Raw genomic sequence first — 17,426 nt, forward strand, 5'->3', positions numbered from 1 at the left:
ACACACACACACACACACACACACACACACACACACACACACACACACACACACACACACACACACACGCAAGGAAGACAAAGCCGTTGTAGAATCTGCTCCAGTGTGTTAGAAAGGTGAATGAACAACAGAGAGAGGTGTTGTGTAGATCAGTGGTTCTCAAACCTTTTCATGTCAAGGACCCCTAAAATGATATGGATTTGGCCGTGGACCCTCCATCTCAAAATATGTTGTTCCAGGGACCCCCCAGAAGCAAAGAGTTACAAATGTTCGCTTTAAAAAAAGATATATATATTCAAATATTTGCACGCATTTTCACGATTTTTCTAAAATAGCAGATCTACAAGCTATGAGCTTGTAGATCTGCAATTTTTGTAATAGCCAAAGTATAAAACAATAAAGGGGTTAAAATGATTGTGACGCTTCAATAACTAATTTTGCTAAAAATGCTTTGAAAATAGCAGATCTACAAGCTCACAACGTGACGCTCTGCGACGCGTTGTGAGTTTGTAGATCTATCATTTCTAAGTATACATAGTGCTGAAGTGGTTAATGTATGTTTTGTAATAATAATCAGAATCTACAAAGTAACTAGTAACTAAAGTTTTCAAGTAATTGTAGTGGAGTAAAAAGTACAATAATTTCCTCTGAGATGTAGTGGATCAGAAGTTAAAGTATTGACAATTGGAAATACTTCAGTAAAGTAAAATTTTACTTAAGTACAGTACTTGAGTAAATGTATTTAGTTACTTTACACCACTGAAAAAAACAGCACAAAGTAGTGTATGAGTCGAGCCAAGCAATAAAAGAGACTTTGTGTCTTCAGGGACATCCTCCTGTGTCAAAGCCCAAGCAAGGTCTCATTGACCATGCATTCAGTAGCATAACGCCATACAAGTCCACGTCCTGCAGCCACAAAGACATTACAAACGCCATAACTTACCATCAGCGCTGGGAAAGTAACTAAGTACATTCACTTAAGTGCAATGTTGCACTTTTACTTTTCTGGAGTATTTCCAATTTTCTGTACTTTTACACTACATCTCAGAGAAAAATGGTGTACTTTTTACTCCACTACAATTATTTGAAAACTTTAGTTACCAGTTACTTTGTAGATGTTGATTTAGATTTTGTAGATTTGGCCAAAAATCTACTAAAGTAGCTAAAGTTTTCAAATAATTGTAGTGGAGTAAAAGTACAATATTTGGATCCGAGATGTAGTGGAGTAGAAGTAAAAGGAAATTGGAAATACTCAAGTAAAGTACAGTACTTGAGTAAATGTACTTGGTGACTTTACACCACTGCTGACAACGCATCAAACATGATCAAGGCACTGCAAGTGAATGAGAGGAGAGGACGCCACTACAGTGTTTCTGGCACAGCCTACACCTGGCAATAGCTACGTTTGGCTCTTTATTTTTAATGGCTTTGTTTTAGAACACATTTCGAATTAGAATTACAGTTTATTATACTCTGGCAAAGATGATTGGTTGTATTGTTGCCATGTGTTGTGTGAACTTGCAGAGTTAGTGTTTTAATAGAACACTTGCATATTATGTGGCTGTTTTTTGGATCATTTGTGGAACAGAATAGCTGAGCTCACCTGAGAGAGAGAGAGAGACTGTGTGTGTGTGTGTGTGTGTGTGTGTGTGTGTGTGTGTGTGTGTGTGTGTGTGTGTGTGTGTGTGTGTGTGTGTGTGTGTGTGTGTGTGTGTGTCTCTCTCCGGACAAGGGTCCTGAAATGAGTACAGGAACATATCTAAACTTCCTTTGGGAAGCACAAATGTTTGGGTCACACAATGGGCAGGTGGTGTGATTCATTACCCCGCACCAATCACAACGCACCTGTCAATGGTGTGCCCCATACGTTTGTGCTTCCCAAACATAGAGTGTTTTCTAAAGGAAGTTTTCATATGTTCAGTCCAGCAGTCATTACAGATTCGGCCTTGTTGCAGACAGACAATGTCGTCCGTGTGAATCTCGTGGAAAAGTGGAGATATTTTACTAAACACACGTTTTCTGGCAGAACTTTCAAATGGATATGAAACTAGAGGACAATATCTGACTCCAAGTCTTAGGAATTAATTATTGGGTTAGTTACACGCAGCGCGGAGCACTTTGATGCCACAGAGATCACTCTGGTAACCGGGCGCGGATAGGACCCATCTATGGATGTGTATTTGGAATACATGAAATGTATGTAAGATCACAGATATTCTAGGGCCATGTTTGTGTGTTTATTAATGAAATTAGAAAAATAGTTGCAATTTTTTTAAATAGGCTGCCCATTTGATCTCTATATGGACACTTGTTTTACATAAAAATGCATATATTATGACCTTAAGGCACTATCCACTTCTTGTCCTTGTGTCAGTTAAGGAGTCTGGGCCACGTTCACTGACTAGTTCTCTGTGGACTGACATTCTGGGAAGGTTGAAAAAAGACAAATAATGCAAAACAAGAGGCTGAAATACTGTTCTATCTCAGCTCTCATAGACAGTCTGTCTATCTGGAGAAGACAATGTTTCATATCCTTCAGTATTACATGTTTTTATCAACATGAACTTATTATTTATGCTTAAACATGAATTAACATTATTCCATACTTCTGATCTGACAACAGTTAATACTGTATTGACTTACTAGAAAGACACTTTACAAGACCCTACTGGAGAGAATTAACTCATTTATCAACACCAACAATAAACATTTCTCAACACAAAAGGTAGACTAACATATTAACCCTTTAAGACCGGGAACGCATCTGTGTGTCATTTTAAGATTTATTTGGATATTAAAAAATTACATATCTACAAGCTCATAGCACAGCACAGAGTGCCACACTATGAGCTTGTAATGCTATTCGCTAAAAATAGTGAACATTTGTGCAAATCTTGAAATCTTGAATATATATAATATATATTTTTTAAAGCGAAAATTTTTAACCCTGTTACAACTTCTGGGGGGTCCCTGGAACAAAATGTTTTGAGATGGGGGTCCACGGCCAAATACATAGAATTTTTGAGAACCACTGATATTATAGCAACATACGTTTTTTTTTTTAACTGTTAGTGAGTGTGTGTGTGTGTGTGTGTGTGTGTGTGTGTGTGTGTGTGTGTGTGTGTGTGTGTGTGTGTGTGTGTGTGTGTGTGTGTGTGTGTGTGTGTGTGTGTGTGTGTGTGTGTGTTGTTTGAGTGGTTTAGAGACACACACACACACACACACACACACACACACACACACACACACACACACACACACACACATGCACGTGGCAGACATGTGGTGTGTGGTTCTCCCCAGACACGCCTCGGTCGGTCGGTGGAGCGGCGACACAAAAGGTGAACACGCTACCCCTGGTAGGTAGCAGATGGCTGGTTGTTGAGGCACACCACAACACCACCCTGCCTCTTGAACCATGACTGGTGGCCTTGCCTAGCTTGTATGTATTTTGTAATTATGTTATGTGTTTGTGATTTTTTGTATCCTGATGACTGCTTGGCACAAAATGAATTTCCGCAAGGACAAATAAAGTATCTATCTACCCCTATACGCAGTGGTGGAAAAAGTAACTAGTAACTAAAGTTTTCAAATAATTGTAGTGGAGTAAAAGTACAATATTTGCCCCTGAGATGTAGTGGAGTAGAAGTAAAAGTACTGCAAATGGGAAATACTCCAGTAAAGTAAAAAATCACACCCTGTGTGAAGTGGGCGGTGTCTTGCTAGCTAATCACAATACTGAATGGAGTCAACCAATCATGTACAAGAAAATAAATACATTTATTGAAACACTCTTTATGATGGAAGAAACCATAACTTTAAAAAAACTGTTATGGTTTCTTATATAGGGCTATGCACATGTGTCATGTGACATTGGCCAATCACAGTCCTGAATAGACTGTGATTGGCCAATCACGGTGCAGGGTTAGGCGGGGTACATTTTTGGCCAATCACAGCGCAGGATTTGTTGTACAAATATCCAAACCTCACTTATAGGGGTGGTTTCACCCTTTCAAAAGTGTACTTAAGTACAGTACTTGAGTAAATGTACTTAGTTACTTTACACCACTGCCTACACACTCCCTCCACTTGCACCTATTATAGTTGCCTCCCATCACCTCTGCTGCTCTCTCATCTACAGCTGTTTGGGGCGATTGTTGAGGACGGTGGTGTGAAGTAACTAAGTACATTTACTCAAGTACTGTACTTAAGTCCAATTTTGAGGTACTTTTACTTAATACTGGAGTATTTCCAGTTTTCAGTACTTTTACTTCTACTCCACTACATCTCAGGCAAATATTATAATTTTACTCCACTACAATTATTTGAATGCTTTGGTTACTAGTTACTTTGTAGATTTGCATTATTATTACAAAACATACAGTAACCACTTCAGCCTTATATGCATTTTGGCTATTTGAAAATAGCAGCTCTACAAGCTCACAATGGGTCGCATCGCGACGCATTGTGAGCTTGTAGATCGGCTATTTTCAAAACATTTTTGTACATTTTATACATTTGAAAACTTGTGTAATGGGACCTTCTGCATGATGAGCACTTTCTACTTTTGGTACCAAAATACGTTTTGACACCAATACTTTTGTACTTTTACTCAAGTAAATTCAGAATTCCGGACTTTTACTTGTACATTTTTTATTATTGTTTCAAAAGATAAAAAAAAAGGTCAAATTAAAAAAAAATCCCCCAAATAGAATTTCATTAAAAAAGGAGAAATAAAAAGCAGATCTACAACCAAGACCTTGCGATAAGATGAGGTGTGACCTCATAGATCGGCTTCTTTCACTATTAAATTAAATAGGGCTTAGGGAGTAGTTGTTCACCCAAAAAAATTACTTATTTTCTATCAATTACACACCCCACGAAAACTTGAATTCATTGAGATTTTTCTAAGGGTTGTTTCTAAGTAGCTTAACCCTTTAAAACCGGGAACGCATCTGTGTGTCATTTTTAGATTTCTTTGGCCTATTCAAAAATAGCAGATCTACAAGCTCATAGCGCGGCACTATGAGCTTGTATCTGCTATTATCTTGCTATTTATTTTTTATTTATCGTGAAAATGTGTGCACATCATTGAATATTAATATTTTTTAAAGCAAACATTTTGAACTCAAATCTTTGCTTCTGGGGGGTCTCTCTGGAACAACATATTTTGAGATGGGGGTCTGTGGCCAAATACATATAATTTTTGGGGCCCTTGACATGAAAAGGTTTGAGAACCACTGATATTATAGCATATTATAACAAAGTGTTTCAGAAATTTGTTAGGATTTAGAAGACATCTGTAGAATCCCCAGAAGCAAAGATTTGAGTCACAAATTGAGTTCGCTTTAAAAATTCATATTCAAATATTTGCACAGATTTTCATGATTAAAAAAAAATATATCCAGATCTACGAGCTCATAGCGCGGCCCTCGACTATTTTTCAATAGCCAAAGAAATCTAAAAATGACACACGGATGCGTTCCCGGTCTTAAAGGGTTAAAAGACGTTCAAAGCATGGCTTTGAACGTCACAGTATACGCCGGAGGAGTTTATCCTCTCCTTCTCCCCAGACGCACGTCCCTGAATCTCAGATGATTCGGTATACAATGAGACGTTAGCCCTCCATCTCAAGGCTTTTATTTTCCTTTGCGTTTTGCTTAAAAAATAAGAGCCTGGACCAGGCTGTTGACATTCTTGGCATAGGAAGTGGGAGTCAACCTTTCATTTCCCCAACCAACCAACCAGAGTGCAGTGGGCGTCGCTCCAAATGTTGTGACGTCAGGGCTCTCAATGCTGCACATTGGGGGAGGAGAAGGAGGGGCGGGGAGGGGCGGTGGCGTGGGCGGGCGCACAGATCGGTGAACCAATGGGAGCCCATTGATGTTTTCTCCGGAGATTTTGAACCCGCCCCTCTATGCCAGATATCAGACGCGCTGGGGCAGGCTAATGAGGTGTTGAATCTAAACCGGGGGGCTGCATTGAGGCAGCGGCGGACTGGCCATTTGGCGTACCGGGCAAATCAATCAACTTTATTTAGCAGACACATGGTCCAATAATAACAAGACACATAAAAACATATAAAAGTACAAAAATATTAGACAGTACAGTCGTAAAACATCATCTATAAATAAGGCAGTCGTACCAGTGTTCCCAGAAAGGAGACTGATAACGAGTATCACTGTGGCAGGGATTGACCAATAATCCAATAATAGAGTTCTGAGACTCATTCAACCGACACATAAATTTATACATTAGATTTCTCCGAAGAGCTTGAAAAGTGCTAATACCCAGGTTGCAGAACAGCTCACTAGCACTGCTCCACCTAGGTTTTCTCATCAGTAGCCGCAAGCAGTCATTATAGGCAACCTGTAGTTTATACAAGCTAGCCTGCTTAAACTTAACCCATAGAGGGGCAGTATATAAGGGAGTACAGTAAGCTCTAAAGAGGTTAGCCTTTACCTCAACAGAACAGAAATTAAATTTCCTCCCCAGCATATTAGCTTGAGCATAAAGTGTTCGACGCTGCCTATACAGATCATCATCATCCGTCAACTGGTCTGTAATGACATGTCCCAAATACTTAGCTTTGCTACACACAGGTAGCACTTGCCCAGCAAGGTAGAAGGATGGAAAGGAAAGGTTTTTGTCTTCCCTTGTCCTGCATGCCATGACCACACTTTTTTTTGCATTGTATTTGACATCAAACGTTACACCATAGTCTGTACAAATGTTTAGCAGCTGTTGAAACCCAGCACTGCTGGGAGAAAGTATAACCAGATCATCCGCATACAACAGGTGGTTAATTAGGGTATCCCCAATCTTGCAACCTGTATTACAGTGATTTAACTGGACAGAGAGATCGTTCATATATAAATTGAACAGGGCTGGGGAGAGTAAACTCCCTTGCCGGACCCCATTACTGACAGAAAAGGGAGCCGATACCCCACTACCCCATCTGACCTGCATACTCTGGTTAGCATACCAGTATGCCAGGATGCGTGTAATGCTATCAGGCACTCCCCTTTCTTTTAGCTTTAAAAACAGTTTCTGATGGTTGACCCGGTCAAAAGCACGTGACGCATCAACCAGACCCACTAAGACAGAGGAATTCTGGCTTCTATATTTTTTAATTACTTCTTTCAGTGCATATATACAAAGATCAGTACCATGCTTTACTAAACCCATACTGATTGTCTGTAGTATTAAAAAAAGAAGAAAGTCGATCTAATAGGACTCTTTCCAGGACCTTGGACATTACACTAGCGAGAGCTATAGGTCTGTAATTGTCCAAGCTCCCCACCTTGCCCGCTTTGTCTTTAATCACGGGCACCAGGGTGACAGACAACATGGAATTTGGCAGTACCCCATGAGTCATAAGTCCAGTAAGGCAGATAGCCAGAAGGACCGCAACCTTAGGACTGGCATGTTTAAGGTGCTCAGCAGTGATATTATCAGAGCCACTAGCTTTATTATCTTTTAACTGTTCTATAGCTTTACGAACCTCATTAGCTGAGAAACCAATGGCAGAACTACTAATAATGTTGTCCAATTCATATGGGTCACTTTTGACACAATTAAATGCCTGGTAGTAGTGTTCCCTCCAGAGCTCTACTATATTATCCTCCCCAGAGACACCCTCCATGTTGCAAGGTAGGATAGCATTATTTCTGTTTAGAGCTCTCACCTCCTTCCAGAACCCATTCACATTATGGCCAAGTAGCTTGTCAGCCATAGAATCTGCTCTCATTTTAGCCTCGTGCCTACCGATATGGCGCACAGCTGATTTAAAAAGAGTATTAGTATTCTTTTTATGGTCCAGGACTGGTCCCTGTCTGGGGCGACCAGCCAGGACCCACGCCTTATGGGCCTGCTTAGCTTCTGCGTGATGGGCTGCCACATGCTTGTTCCACCCCGGCTTTACTTTTTTGATACTATTCTTCTGCAGAAAAAGAGGTCTGCTGGCCTCATACATAGCCCCCACTATACAGTCATAGAGAGCACAGAGGTCCTTGCTATGATTATTTATTTTACAGTTTACATCGGCACATAAAATTGCATCATAGGGCAACAATACATCACTGAACAGTTCATTAGTTCTCCCAAAATAAGTCAGTACATCATTTTTTGAGAGTTTGGACCAATCTAGTTTTGTTTTAACGGCACTATTACTCTCTTTGGTCATTTCAGGAAGTCTGTCCACATCAAGCACTACCACTACAGGGACATGGTCTGACATGGATACCTCATAGACAATCTCCATAGATTCTACAATAGCATGAGCATCAGCAGTACTGATACAGTGGTCGAGCCAAGAAGTTGTGTGCCATGCTTCACTTATATAGGTGTAACTTTCTGCAGGCAACAACACCTGACTGGATATTATGAGGTTATTATCCTCACAGAAATTAATCATATGATTAGCAAACATTGAGTGTTTATCAGAGAGGTCGGCATTCATGTCACCCATGACATAGACACAGGTAGTTTGATTATCTAAAATGAAAGAATTAATAAAAGCTAATCTGTTCAGGTATTCATCCTCATTCTGTTGACTTTCATATGGTGTGTAAACATTAAGTATAGTGACCACTTTGTTGTTTACTCTACACTCCACAGCTATACACCAATCTGTGTCAAGTCTAATGACCTTAATCATAGAGTCAAGCTTTTTGTGCCATAGAATGGCCACCCCTCCAGGGATCCTTCCCCTCACTATACCCAAGGTGAGGTCAGTTGTTGACTCCCCCACACCATGAAATTCCATGAAAAATGCCCGGTGGGCTCCCGTTTTAGGACTATTATAGTCATTTCCGGGTCGCGCGGCCCAATTATTAGTTACGTTAATGTTTGGGCTGGGATGCTTTCCTGCAGGGGCCTCAGTGCGGCTGCAGAGTTCATGTGCAGGGCTGGGCTGAAACAGTGAAACGCTCCCCGGTTGACAAAACGGCCCGGGGGGTGGTGGGCCGGTTTGGACCAAAATGCCAGGGCTGAATTTTGGCCCCAGTCCGGCCCTGCATTGAGGCGAGTGGCCTCAAAATCAGTGTCGGCTAAAACCGTGATGTCTGTTGACTACCTTTTGTCACTTACGAAAACTAAAAGAAAACTAAGCTATGATGACTAAATATACTGACAATTTTGTCAACAAATAAAAAAACTAGACAAAAATGTTTTGGAGGGACTATAGTGGAGAAGAGATCCAGTAGAACTAAGAGAAGTCATCATGGGTGCGCGCGGGTGGCACAGACCGGAAATAGCTGATCTACAAGCTCACAACGCGTCGCAGCGCGACGCGTTGTGAGCTTGTAGATCGGCTATTTTCGGCATGCAGCCAAGTGAAAATCATTTTGATGCCATCACGCCCGCCAAAAAATGTAACTAAAAGTAAATCATTTCAAATAACTAAAATATGACTAAAACTAAACAGAATTGTATTCAAATGACTAAAACTAAATCAAAATTTGATGTCAAAATCAACACTGCTCAAAATAAACCCCCCCCCCCTATAAAACCTGTTGTTATCATTCATGGGTTAAAGCAACATAACATCTCAAAATGTTTGTATGGCCAAGTACTAATGTGCGATTATTTGTGAAACAGTGTGAAAGGGAGGGGGTTCCTTAATGCATGGACCCTTACAGGGTCTGTAACTCTGAAACCCTTACGGGTCCATTTGGTTCCATTTGTACACTCTCAGAGTAATGGGGGTCCTTGATATTAAATGGTTTGAGAACCACTGATCTAGGAATAAATGCATTTTTTATTTAAAAAAAAAAACATTTAAAAATACATAAAACAGTCGTGCAACATCAAAATATGACTGTAAATGAAATATCACGTGATAAATTACGCGGTATCGGAATGGCATAGATTGGCATACTCGCCCATACCGATACCACTGCAGTGGTGGAAAGTAACTAAGTACATGTACTCAAGTATACTGTACTTTTTTGAGGTGCTTTTGCTTTACTGGAGTATTTCCAATTTGCTATACTTTTACGTCTACTCCACTAGACCAATATTGTACTTTTACTCCACTACAATTATCTGAAAACTTTAGTCACTAGTTACTTCGTAGGTCTTGATTGTTATTACAAAACATACATTAACCACTTCAGCCCTATTTTAACTTTGGCTATTTGAAAATAGCCGATCTACAAGCTCACAATGAGCTTGTAGATCTGCTACTTTTAAGAAAATATATATATACATTTTAGATTGAAAACTTGTGGAACAGGACATTCTGCATAATGAGTATACGTTCTACTTTCTACGCGCCCTTACAAGTGAAAGTCCGGAATTCAAAATGTACTTAAAGTAAAAGTACAAAAAGTATTGGCATCAAAATGTACTTAAAGTACCAAAAGTAAAAGTACTCATAATGCAAAATGTCCTATTTCATGTTTTTAAATGTATGACAATATTTTCAAAAAGATCAGCTATTTTCAAATGGCCAAAATATAAGGGCTGAAGCGGGTAATGTATGTTTCGTAATAATAATCCAAATCTACAAAGTAACTAGTAACTAAAGCTTTCAAATAATTGTAGCGTACAATATTTTTCCTCTGAGATGTAGTAGAGAGTAGAAGTAAAAGTATAGAGTCTATGCTTTAAACAATTGGAAACATTCCAGTAAAGTAAAAGTATGCATACAAATTGTACTTATGGTACAGTACTTGAGTAAATGTACTTAGTTACTTTTCACCCCGGGTGAGGCGGAGGAGGAGGACAGACGGTATATCCAGTGAAACGATTTGATTGCAGCGTGGAGAGCGGAGACGCCGGCAGGTCTCCGGGGTCTGCGGCGTCCGTCTGCCGCCAGGGCTAAATCCATCAGCGCCGGGCATGCAGGGCGGGGCGGGGCGGGGTCGTCCGACCCCCGGATGGGTGAGGCGGCGAGGACAGGCGGGCGGGTCCACTGGCTGCAACACAAGACACGAGCGGGAGGGAGAGTCAGATCCCATGTCCTGTGTTGCAGCCCCTGGCCAGGCCCAACACAACCAGGTCACCTTCAGCACTGCTTCTCTCTCTCCACCCGCTATACAGCTGACCCACTGTGGAGGGGAGAGAGAGAGAGGGGGGGGGGGGGAGGGAGAGAGAGAGAGGGGGGGGGGGGGGAGAGAGAGAGAGGGAGGGGGGAGGGAGAGAGAGGGGGGTGAGAGAGGGAGGGGGGAGGGAGAGAGAGAGAGAGGGGAGGGGGGGAGGGAGAGAGAGGGGGGGGGAGAGAGAGAGGGAGGGGAGAGGGAGAGAGAGGGGGAGGGGGGAGGGGGAGAGAGGGAGGAGGGAGGGAGGGGAGAGAGAGGGAAAGAGAAGGGGAGAGAGAGAGAGAGGGGGGAGGGAGGGGAGAGAGAGGGGAGGGAGAGAGAGGGAGAGAGAGAGGGGGGAGAGAGAGAGAGGAGGGGAGAGAGAGAGAGAGAGAGAGGGGGGAGGGAGGGAGAGGGAGGGAGGGGGAGGGAGAGGGAGGGAGGGAGAGGGAGGGAGGGGGAGAGAGAGGGGGAGAGAGAGAGAGAGAGAGGGGGGAGGGAGGGAGGGGGGAGAGAGAGAGAGACAGAGAGATAGGGAGGGAGAAAGGGAGAGGGAGAGAGAAAGGGAGGGATGGAGACAGGGATCAAATAAATGACAATGGCTTCTGTGTGAGCGAGAAAAAGGGGAAGAGGAGAGGAAGCAGATGGAGTGAAAATGAGACGAGAGGCGCGAGAGAGAGCGGAGGTAGGAAATGGAGAGAGAGAGAGAGAGAGAGATAGAGAGAGAGATGAGAAAAGAGGCAGAAAGGAGGAAATGGAATGGTGATGATAGAATGAAGGAGAATGGAGTGAGCGAGCGAGACAGACAGCGAGGGAGGGCGAAGCACCTGTGTGTTCCACAGACAAACACATTTGTCAATCCAGCCAATGAAAATGACTTTTTCACCTTGCGACGGGGGGGGGGGACCGGGGGGGTTTCGGCCCAGCCTGCTTCTCCTCACATGCGTCCCGCCGAGACACGCAGAGAGAGAAACGGCTACCCCCCCCCACCCCCCCCCCCCCCCCCCCCACCACCCCCCCTGCTCCAATTTGCCTGGCTATAGCAGGTAAATTACATGCGGTCTCGTGGTTCTCCGAAGGGAAAAAAAATGAAAACACCGTCTTGTAACGGTCTGTGAGTTACCATGCAGATCTACAAGCTCATAGCGCTCGTGCCACGCAATGACCCCCCCCCCCCCCCCCCACCACCACCATCTCTCATTCCTCTGTCTAGGTGTCAGCCGGTGTAGCGAGCGCTAAAAAGGTCACAGTGTCCAGTTGAACTCCAGCGGCCGCGCATCGCACGGAATGTCTGAAAATGTCACGGCTTCAATAACAAGCCAGTGTCCGTGTGTCTCGAGAAACAGCTAAATTGATCAGCGCTGGCATTCCTCTGACATTTACCCCCCAATTTTCTGATTTCCTTTCTGTCTCTCTCTCTCTCTCCGTCCTCCTCGTCCCTTCGTGCCATTTCTTCTCACATCTTTGCAAAGGACGCGTCTTGTCTGCATGTTGGCCCACGATGCAGCGCCGGCCAAATCCTCCCAACTTTTAACCCATTAAAGGAGTAGTTCACCCCCAAAAAAAATCGTATTTTCTATCAACTGCACAACCCATGAAGTCTTGAATTCATGGATTTTGTTTTGTTTTTGTCGCATTCCTATAAGCCAATCATTTGATTCCCGTCTCCTACCGGCTAATGTATCCGGTAGGAGACACAAAGTAGATTCTTTGAGTCTCCTACCGGAAATACACCCGGTCATCAAATTATTGACTCAGGAATGCGAGAAAAACTAAAAAGAATCCATGAATTTAAGGCTTCATGGGGTGTGCAATTGATAGAAAATAAGTAATTTTTTGGGGTGAACTACTCCTTTAAGACCGGGGACGCATCTGCGTCATTTTAAGCTCATAGCGCGGCACCGATGAGCCGCTTTAAAAAACTAAATATATTATAGATTTGCACACATTTGCACGATCTTTAAACAACCAAAAAATAGCAGATCTACAACCTCGTAGAACGCATGTGTCTGTGTGTCATTTTTAGATTTCTTTGGCTATTCAAAAATAGCAGATCTACAAGCTCATAGCGCGACACCGAGTGCCGTGCTATGTGCTTGTAGATCTGCTATTCTTGAATAGCCCAAAGTTTAAAATAATGGCACTGAAATGACACTGTATGCGTTCCCGGATTCAATGGGTTACAGGCAGTGGTGGGAAAAGTACTCAAATTATTTACTTAAGTAAAAGTACCAATACTGCAATATAAAAATACTCTGTTACAAGTAAGAGTCGAGAATTCAAAATTTACTTCAGTAAAAGTACAAAAGTATTGGCATCAAAATGGACTTAAAGAACCAAAAGTAAAAGTACTACATATTTTCAAATAGCCTGTGTATAAAATAGGGCTAAAGTGGTTAATGTATGTTTATATCATAATTTATATCTGAAAAGTAACTAGTAACTAAAGTTTTCAAATAAATGTAGTGGAGTAAAAGTACAATATTTGCCTTTGAGATGTAGTGGAGTAGAAGTAAAAGTATTGGAAATTGGAAATACTCAAGTAAAGTACAAATACCTCAAAAATTGTACTTAAGTACAGTACTTAAGTAAATGTTACTTTCCACCACTGCTTCCTTCTGCCTTTTGTGCTAGAAAAAAAGGCTTGGTGAATCAATTAGGCCACCGGTAGCCTTTCTCTCTCCTAGACTCGTTCCTCGTGTATGGAAATGGGTCCAACCTACATTCTAAAGCTACTGGGATATGAACACAGAGGACAGATTAAAAGAGCCGAAGGACGAAGCAGGGAGGAAGGGATATAAGAGCCGGCAGCCAAATTCTATTCTTACCAGAGTTGTTTTTTTCTTTCTCTCTCTCTCTCTCTCTCTCTCTCTCTCTCTCTCTCTCTCTCTCTCTCTCTCTCTGGCTGAAATAAAATATCAGAGCAGAGCTGCGGTTTCTCTACGAAACGATGGTTCAGGCTTTTTCGAACGGACATTGAGTTGAGGGTCATTTCAAGATTTCTTTGGCTATTTGAAAAATAGCAGATCTACAAGATCATAGCGCGGCACTCGGTGCGGCGCGATCTGCTATTTTCTGCTATTTTAGAAAAATCGTGAACATAAATTTTGTGCAAATCTTTGAATATATATTCTACAAACAGTTTTTCGTTTATGTTGCTATAATCAGTGGTGTTCCAACTTTTCCTTGACTCAAAATATGCTGTTCCAGGGACCCCCAGAAGCACAGATCGGAGTTAAAAATGTTTGCTTTAAAACGTATATATTCAAAGATTTGCACACATTTTCAAGATTAAAAAACAACTTGTTTCTCTCTCTCTCTCTCTCTCTCTCTCTCTCTCTCTCTCTCTCTCTCTCTCTCTCTCTATGGCTGAAATAATATAGCAGAGCTGCGGTTTCTCTACGAAACGCTGATTCAGGCTTTTTCGAACGGACTTTGAGTTGAGGGTCGACTTTTATTTTTACCTACAGGGCGGAATCTGCCAATGCATGCTTTTTCAATGAGAACCGCGTGGTTTGATGGTCTTTGATGGTCATCTTTCCGTGTGTGGCACACCAGCTTGTAGATCTGCTATTTTCAAATGACCGAAATTGATATATAGGGCTGAAGTGGTTAATGTATGTTTTGTAATAAGAACCAAAATCTAGTAACTAAAGTTTTTAACACACCTTGCGTTTATTTGAAAGCAGATAAATCGCTCGCGACAGATGCGCAACCTCTTTTTCTTATTTATATGTATATATGTAACAGAGTGGTTCATAACCTCAGCCTGATGGCGTGTAAGTCTAATATCTCCCCCATTGTATAAAGAATTCCCTTTGGCTTAGTGGTTAATCTGTTGGCTTTTCACGCAGGAGACCCGAGTTCGAATTCCAGCCATATATATATATATATATATATATATATATATATATATATATATATATTATTTATTTATTTATTTATTTATTTTTAAATTTTTGCCTGTTGACATGCCCAAAATAGGGATGCCAAGTTGAAAGTATAGTTGAAAAGGCAGAAATTACACCTAGAATACCACAGATATTTTATTGCAAGGAGAGAAAGAGAGCACCGAAAGGCTTGGGAAGAGATCTCTTCGGGTTGAATGTCAGGAGAGAATAGCTGATCTTTTCCATGCTATATAGAGAGCAATTACAGGAAGACACGAGACTCCGATTGAAATTGGAAGTCACAAATGCAGCGCTTACTGCGGGGAGACAGATTGCACATCTGACACAACAAAAAAAAAAGAACCAGTGGATAATATTGGATGACATTCCGCAGGAAACCGCTCCGGGGCGACTTGCGTGAATGGGGCCCACCTACACTCCCTGTTTAATCGCTCATTATGCGGAATTGCCTTTTCGTTTACAACAGAGACAATGGATTCTGACAGAGCGCCCAAATTAGTTTGCCAGGCGGCGCGCTGTTAGACGCCACACACAATTAACGAGACTTGTAATGAAAGTATTGATGTTGGGTAATAAGTCCCCACTTATTCATTTTAAAGCAGGGACAATGATCACACAAATCGAGCGCGACGGGCGATACGTGCCCTGCATCTCTCTTTTTTTTGGCCAAGCAGCACCTTTTATCGTCTGAATTCTCCCTCCCTTTCAAAGGGGGGGAGGGGGGGGCTCCGGACAACAGGCGGCTTGCACAATAGCCAGTGGTGTGAAGTAACTGAGTGCATTTACTCAAGTAGGCCTACTGTACTTGAGTACAATTTTGAGGTATTTTTTTTACTTTACTGGAGTATTTTCAATTTTCAGTAGGCTACTTTTATACTTCTACTCCACTACATCTCAGAGGCAAATACAGTACTTTTTACTCCACTACGATTATTTGAAAACTTACTAGATTTTGGTTCTTATTACAAAACATTTTCAAAAGATTTTTATACATTGTATACATTTGAAACGGGACATTCTGCATAATGAGTACTTTCTACTTTTGGTACTTTAGGTACGTTGTTATACCAATACTTTTGTACTTTTACTCAAGTAAATGTTGAATTCCGGACTTTTACTTGTAACAGAGTATGTCTACATTGCAGTATTGATACTTTTACTCAGGTACAAAATTGTGAGTATCGCACAATAGCACATTGTGCTCGGGTGTAACAATGGCGCGACTCTTCTTCTGATGAGCGTGTGATATGGAGGAGGCAGACGTTCCGGCTCGTGGGCAGGCTGCTGTGAGGAGAGGTGAAGCCATGAAAGGAGCTGCATAATATGTTACAGGGAAATTGGCATTCCAGGGAAATTGAAAAAGGAGCGCTTGTTTTTACCACCCACCCAGCCAATTCTGTATAACCAACACTAGAGGGCAATGAATGCACACTGAATCCACACTGAATCCACGTGCGTGTGTGCATGCGCACACATGCACACGCACACACGCACACATGTGTGTCGTCGTGGACACTGGATAGTAACCATAGACTGTAACCCATGAAAAGATCTATTCTCCCCCTATCGGTTCACAACTCGGACGGCGCTGATTCGACTAGCAGACCTTCGGCCGGTCGGCGCGGGCACTCGCCTCGGCCTCAAGCTCTGCTGAGTCGGCGCGCCTCCATCATGGACAATAACTATTATCACGTGTGCGTGTGAACGCGTGTTCAGCGTTCCCCTAGCGTAGCTTCCTGGTTGCTATGTGGGGGGGAACAACAAAAGCCAGGTCGGCCTCGCATCAAAGCCCCGCCTCGTGCCTCCTCCTCCTCGCGCCGCCTCGTATCAAAGCCCGCTTCGCGCCGCCTCCTCCTCCTCCTCGCGTAAAAAACCCTGTCTCGAAAAGCCTCGCTTTTAGGCGCGGGGCCTCGCCTCGCGCCGAAGCCCCGCGCCTAAAAGCGAGCGCTCCTCTTTCAATTTCCCTGGAATGCCAATTTCCTTGTGACATATACACTGTGTGGCTGTGGCTCGCATCCAAGGGCCCAGCTTCCTGCTTTGAAATTGAGTCTATATGGGAAGTAAAAGTTCATATGAATGGCCAGTAGGTTCGCTATTTTACCCCTGCTGGTGTCCGAGAGATTTTTTCTCCATTCAAGTGGGTGTGTTTTTGACTAACTTTAGACTTGATTTTCTTACCTTAATAAACATTGTCATAAATACTTTATGCTTCCAGTCGCTAGTTTAAAGTCTTCTTTCAATCACCATGACATGCGTTTTGGTAAATTATGGTCCCATTTATTTTAAAATTGATGATAAAGTAGGGTATGCTCTAGGATGGGCGGGATGATTTGATTGACAAGCTACCCAACCAGTAGCATTCTTTCCGGGTGCGCAGGATATGACACGATATGACGCGATGTGGAAAGATGGCGGACTTGAAATTCCTGAACAATCGATTGGCTTCATTTACGGTCTGTAGAAACCAAGGCGTCACTTTGTGCATACATTT

The sequence above is a fragment of the Gymnoscopelus braueri genome, assembly GCF_963280865.1.
Source record: "Gymnoscopelus braueri genome assembly, chromosome: 11".
Taxonomy (NCBI): domain Eukaryota; kingdom Metazoa; phylum Chordata; class Actinopteri; order Myctophiformes; family Myctophidae; genus Gymnoscopelus; species Gymnoscopelus braueri.